The sequence below is a fragment of the Octodon degus genome, unplaced genomic scaffold (assembly GCF_000260255.1).
Source record: "Octodon degus isolate 3935 unplaced genomic scaffold, OctDeg1.0 scaffold00001, whole genome shotgun sequence".
Taxonomy (NCBI): Eukaryota; Metazoa; Chordata; class Mammalia; order Rodentia; family Octodontidae; genus Octodon; species Octodon degus.
Genome location: NW_004524577.1, coordinates 10,220,546 through 10,227,392, shown reverse-complemented (window position 1 = coordinate 10,227,392; position 6,847 = coordinate 10,220,546). Strand labels below are relative to the sequence as shown.

General features: G+C 38.9%; 1 pseudogene; it reads right to left on the bottom strand.

Moving 5' to 3' along the window:
• Positions 1–1,128: 1,128 nt before the first annotated feature.
• LOC101580659 overlaps positions 1,129–6,847 on the bottom strand; it is a 30,036-nt pseudogene continuing 24,317 nt past the window's right edge.

The window sequence follows — 6,847 nt, the reverse complement described above, 5'->3', positions numbered from 1 at the left end:
ACACACACACACACGCACACACACACATACATGAAAACAATATGTGTATAACCGGACATAAGATTGATACTGTTTCATAGAAATCTTTAATGACCTTTTAAATGGGTTCATCTAATATATTTTACATAATCCTGCATAACGATCATTTTGAGAGCTCTTTATTCTTTATCCAGGACCATACAGCAACTTCTCTTGCCTTCTGAATTATGCTCTTTGTTATTTCCAATATGCTACATCTGAAGGTATTAGAATATTTTAAGTTTGCATGATTGGAAAACATTTTACTTTTAGTTTTCAAGGACATGTTTGCTAAGTATAAAATTCAAAGAGGACAGATCTTTTTTTCTCTTTCAGTCCTTGAATTAGTCTAGTTTGTTACACACTTAGTCTTTTTTTTCTTGCTAATGTGGAATAAGATGCTATTTAATTTTGTTCTTCCACAGCTAATATTTTTTATGTATAGCTTTAATGATTTTTTTCTTTACAATAAGTTTTGGACAATTTCACTTTTGTGTATCTTGATATGATTTTATTCATATTTCTTGTGCAAAAGGTTCATTTTTCTTGGAAATATGTTATAAGTGCAACTAAATTCAGAAATTTTAAATCTGTAAATATTCATTGCCTATGCTTTTCTACTTTGAGAATTCTGATTATATGAATATGAGTTTCTTGAATTTGACACAGAATGAACTATTATGACTGATCTGCAAATTCTTTCTTCTTCATTTTTATTTTTTATAAAAACTTATTTTTAATTTTATATAAAACAGAGGTGATCCATGCCCAGGGAGCTATAGGAGATCCAGGCAGACCAGCTGGGGTAAGGGGTATAGCCTGCCTCAAGGGTCTGTCCTAGGGGGATGACAAGTCACATCAGAGATCTGTGTCCCACAGAGAGGTCTTGGGTGCCCCCCACTTGGAGGCAGAGCCTGGGTGGTGCCCCTGTTGCACCCCCAGTGGTGGCCACAGGCTAGGGGCCGGGCTTGGGGTACCAGAGCGTGCAACTCCCCGGGGCGGCAGTCTGTCAGGTTACAGAATGAGGGACGTGGGACGGGGAGAACAAGGACAGGGATGACAGTCAGGCAGGGTCTGTGCAGGGCCAGAGCTAAGGGTACCAGCTCCACCCTAGCAGCCCCCGCAGCTCCTGGCACAGGAGACTGCTACAGACTGACATGGGGCCACTGCTGGCCATCACATCACATCTGGAGAACTTGTCCCGACACAGGTCAGCTCGGAGGAGCTCCTCATGGGCACACACTGTGCAGACACAGATCTCCTTGTTCACGACGTGCATGCGGCGGAGGCTGTAGATGCAGACCTCATTGAGACACTGCTTGCAAGGCTTATGGATGGAGTAGAGGTGGGTACATGGGTACTGCTCCTCTCGGCAGTCCAGAGGCCCAGGCTCAGCGGGCTCCGTCTCTGTGTTTCCTGGCTCAGGCGTGGGGGCTGGGATGATTTCCTGCTGGACCTGCTGCTGGGACTGGAACTGCTCCTCTGGGGACCGAGAGCTCACCTCTGATCATCATAGTAGTCTTGGGTATCTATCTGGTCGTTGTAGTGGGAGTACTGGACACTGTCTGGGAACAGGGACAGCGGATCCAAGTCATATTGGTCCTGAGCCAGCAGGCTGAGCAGGAACAGCTGGAAGAGGTAGGCAGCTCTTATGACCACAGAGTGAGGAGGCAGGGGTGGACTTGGAGGACAGCTGTCCCGTCCAGCACCACGCTGCACTCTTCTTCATTCTTATTTTGGACAATTTTTAGTGTTATATTCATTTAAGTTTGTAAATAATTTATTTACAACGTGCAATCTATTGTTAATCTCATGCTAAGTATTCATTTCAGAAATATTTCTCTAAAATTCACTCTGTCTACATCTTATATCTTTCACATTTCAATATTTTTCTACAATTTTTAATATGATATGTAATTAGGGATTTTCAATACTTAATAAAAATATAAACATATATCTTGTTTATAGTTCAGTGACATATTTGCATGAGATATTCTACAAGATATGGGAATACTTCTTCTAGGGTTCATGACTACCTAAGGGTTTTTTTTTTACTTTATTATTTTTATTTATTTTTTATTAATTTTAATGAGAAAAAACAGCAATGAAACAGTTTGAGGACAGGTTAGTAGGACAGTTATAATAATTAATACATTGCATATTGTTGTCTTCATAGTAGTAATTCAGAGGACAAGATGCAGACATGATATCTTGTCTAAACAATATTAGTACAAACCTTTCTTCTCTTGAACTAAGAGAAAGTAGCTATATATCTATCCTATTTTGTATATACATATTTTTTTTTTCACTACCAAATGGTCCTTCATTTATATTCCCCCTTTTTTGTTTTGCTTTGTCAGAGATGGGTGTTCCATTGCAGTTAGAGAAGCTGTATTTGGAGAAGTCTTTAAAGGACCTTTTCAGACTTGATGCCAGTCCAAATACTGTACATGCTTGAATTCAGCAAAATAACCCAATGCAGTCCAATAGTCCACAATAGTAGTGGGTTATCATCAGAACTGGCAAACCTAAATGGTTTTGTTTGTTCATCTATTTTATTTAACAACAAAATTATGTTGGACAATCTTGGATTCTCCCTAATAATTAATCTATGGTTTTATTTCTATGTGTTACTTTCTTCGGGATTCTTTTACTGAGCTCACTGCCTATCATTCCTTTCTTCATTCATCAACCAGCAGTCACAGACTGAGCATCTGCCTTGTTCCAGGAGCTACACAAGGTACCAGAAATACACGATCAATACTAATCAATTCCTATTCGGGATTCAGGGACCAGTTGTCCAGTCAGACACTGCAATGCCTAGAATGGAGTATCTCTGAGAACTACTTTGAATGAAATACCTGCATCACATTATTTGTTCTCCTGCTTGCTTCTTCCCCTAACCTGGGACATACAGAAAACAGAACCAGGTAACGGTCTCCCTCATTCCACATAACTGATCACACTGCCAGGTGCACAAATAAGGCTGCAGTAAATTCACACCACAGCTTCCTGTATTTCCAGAACATCAGACAAATGATTTTAAGATTCAAAATCAGCTGTCCTTTTCCTGTAGGTCCAGAGCATGTCAAGGAGTCCTGGATTGAATTCAAATCTGTCGTGTTCATCCTGAAATAAATTAAATGTTAGATTACAGCTGGACTATGCCTGGAATGCGATGCTATCTCCAAGAGTCAACTGATTGGTCGTAAAACCAGGTTTATAGATTTATACCCCTAAATATGTTACAGATTTTCTAGCACAAGACAGCTGTAAGTTGTATCTTGGATAGGTAGTTGTATCTCTGATCTGGATCCAGATTCCAGATCCGCAGATCTTTGCCCTACCGTTTACTACAGCACCAGGTACCCCAGTGAAAGGGTTGTCATTGTCCATCCAGTCCCTGGGTATTTACTGAGTTCTTACCATGTTCCAGAGAATGGGCAGACTCCTGCATTGCGTGCTTGCTACTCTGCTCAGTGCTTTGTAAATTCTAGTCGAATCTGCTGCTTGTTAGTCGGATGGCCTACTGGGCCTCCAGAGCACAATTTTCGCCACAGCACAAGACTCAGAAAGAAACAGGCAAGCAACTTGCCGATACTCAAATGCTGCCCTGGTAACCAGATTTTTCTCTTTTACTAGAGTAGTAAGCAAGACAGCTACCTCAAAACATAGACTTGAGCCAGTGTAAGTAACTAATTGCATTTCCAATCAGTCTCATATGATGCTGTAGGGCTCAAAAGTGTTAAAGTTATTCCTGAGTAAAGGCCCTGAGTCTAATACTGCCCCACCAGCATGACTATAGAGTACAGAGTCAACGTGTGCCCCTTTCCAGAAAAGCTTTGTTGATAACCTTTTACTCCCTACACAAAGAATGCAGCTCAGTATTTAATTACTTTCTTTCTTTTTTTTCAGAACTGGGGATTGAACTCAGGCTCTTGCGCTTGCCAGGGAAGTGCTTATTCCACTGAGCCATCTCCCTAGCTCTCAGCTCAGTATTTAATGTAGAATTTCATTCAGATTCCTTTATGAAGACTAAAATTAAGAAAGAGAGCAAGCTTTGGGCTTTCTTACCCTACCATTCTCAAGCTATAGACATCGCAGAGTAGCCCCAACCCTATGGTCTTTGGACTTTCTACCAGCCAAAGCCTGGCCTTGGTCCCCTTGGGCCACACTGACATAAAGACATGAAGTAGACAGATATCCCCTGCCTATCCCTTTGCAATAGAGTTTCATTTTATTGTCACCATCAAGCAAGCTAGGACATGAGCTGTATTGTTTGTTTGATTTTTTTTTTTTTTTGACATGAGCTGTTTTACAACTTATCGCTAGATAGATTTTCTACTAAGGAAATAGTAGTTAGGCTACTTAGATACATTTTTGAAATGTATCAGTAGTATATTTTCCACTTTCCACAACCATAGTTTGATGTTAGAGGCAGAATCTTCCTCTCTTATTCCTTCACTTGTTCCATGTTTCTTTCTAGCATTTGTTTCCTGCTAATCACAGTGCCACCAGTCCTACTGATGTCTTCTAGTCAATGGTTCTTGCATTTATTAACATGAAAACCCCTTCATCTACTGCTATGGATAAGAATGGTCATATATCTGGCTCCCCATTTGATAGAAAAATGCACTTGGATCGCGTGGTTTGGTAGCTAGCTATCAAACACAGCCATGGCTGTTGGAAGATATCATTTCTGCGTTTTGTTTTCACTGCACTTTTTCTTCTCTTTAAACTATTTTTTATCTCTGCTATTTGGAGCAAAATACTTTAAAATTTTACTTCATTTCAGTTTCTCTTGTGCAGCTGTTGGCAACTGTTCTTTAGAGGATAACAGCAATGCCAGCTGTCTGTATCCGTTACCCCTCACCATATGGCATGAGGGGATTTGAAAACCTTAACCATTGTGAATCTAATTTGTATATATTTACCAAAGTAATTTAGAATTCCAAGAATCTTCACAGGTCAGTCAAGTATTCAAATGTCATATGAATCTTCATAGTACGTATTTTAGTATCTTCTATGGAAATGTTTCTTTGGAATCCATTTTCTTTGGCTAACTCCGGCCGCCAATCCTGGCCTCTGTTTTCCTGACTTCTGTAGAAGTTTCCTCTTTCCATACAAGTAGGTCTGACACATCCTCAGTACCCAGAACCTTTGCTAGTTTGTGTTCTTTGGAAATACACAACTATTTCTGGAAAAGTTCAGATCCTTCCATTATTTCCAATTTTTTCTCAGATCATCACATTACTTGTTTTGTTAAAGAATTATAAGGCCCATGAAAAAGTACTTTTCCAGGCACAGTGGCACACCATGTAATTTCAGCCCTCAGGAGGATAAGGCATGAGGATCTTTGCAAGTTCAAGACAGGCCTGGGCTACAAAGTGAACACAAGCCAGCCTGAACTGCATAGCAAGACCCTGTCTCAAAAATCAATCAATATAAAACAAAATATTTCTACAATTTTAAATCTGTAACATAATCAGATATATATCCCTATATTCTTTCAGGAGATAAAGTATTCCTTTCAAGAAATTTGATTCTACAACTTTTGACTTCAATTGGAGTTCACACAGCTGAGCTTTGAAGAATCCCCTAGGAAAGGAATTAATAAGATTTATGTTCTAAAAACCTTGGCTGTTTAACTTGAACATAACTCCCTCTTTAAAATTTTTCTCTATAATAAATAAAATTTTTATTTAAAATAAAAAGAATAATAAAAATAAAGGAAAATTTAAGGGGATAGACCTTCTCTTTTGGGCTCCAAGGTCCTCTAACATAGTCTTCACACAGAACACCTTGGGCACCTGCCTTTCCACAATCGCCTCTTCCTCTACTCCACCTCTGCTTCACTCTGAACTCCAAGGCCGTTCTCCACTGTTAGCCGGTAACATGGGAATGGCACCTCAGAAGAAACGTTGTCTTCTAGAAGTCGCCCTCGATGCCAGGGCACATCATAGTTCTTGTCTCTCCCTCCATTAAAATGTAGGTGTGTTGTTTTCTGAAATTGCTGGTTTACCTTGTTCAGTTTCTTTCCCAGACAAGGGTCAATGGAATCAAAATTCTCTGGCAATAAAATTAATAAAATGTGTGACATCCTTTAATTATGTTTTGTGGAGTCAAATGAGACAACCCTTACCCTTCATTAATATTGTTCTATTTAGATTTTAAAGAACTACAAAATAATCAAGTAATATTTCAATCTTGTTATTCTTCAATAGAGAAATATTAGATAGCTCAATGGATCCAAGTGCATTTCTTGGTTCTACTCCCATTTGCAAAAGCTCTATTCTCTATTTTTCCTCTTAGCCATTTTTTTCTTTCTTTCTCTCTTTCTTTCTTTCTTTCTTTTTTCTTTCTTTTTCTTTCTTTTTTTTTTTTCTCAAAACTGGGGATTGAACTCAGGCTCTTGCGCTTGCCAGGGAAGTGCTTATTCCACTGAGCCATCTACCCGGCCCTCTATTTTTCATTTTGCTCCTTATTTCTACTTTCAACTTATGATATAAGAGAAACTATGCAATGAGTAAGTTTGTGTGTCTAATTTATTTCACTTAATGTGATGTCCTCAAGGCACATCCATTTTCCTACAAATGACTCAGATTTATCTTTATTTATAGCAGCCTAGTACCCCATGGTGTCTAAATACATATTTTTTCCATAATTTTATTGATAAACAAATAGTAATGAGACAGTTTCAAATCAAATTGGTAGGACAATTTCAATAATTAACACATTGCATACATTCCTCCCAGTGGTTAATTGCTGTACAAGATGCGGACATGATAACCTATCTACAAACGCCATTAGAACAAATCCCTCTATTCAT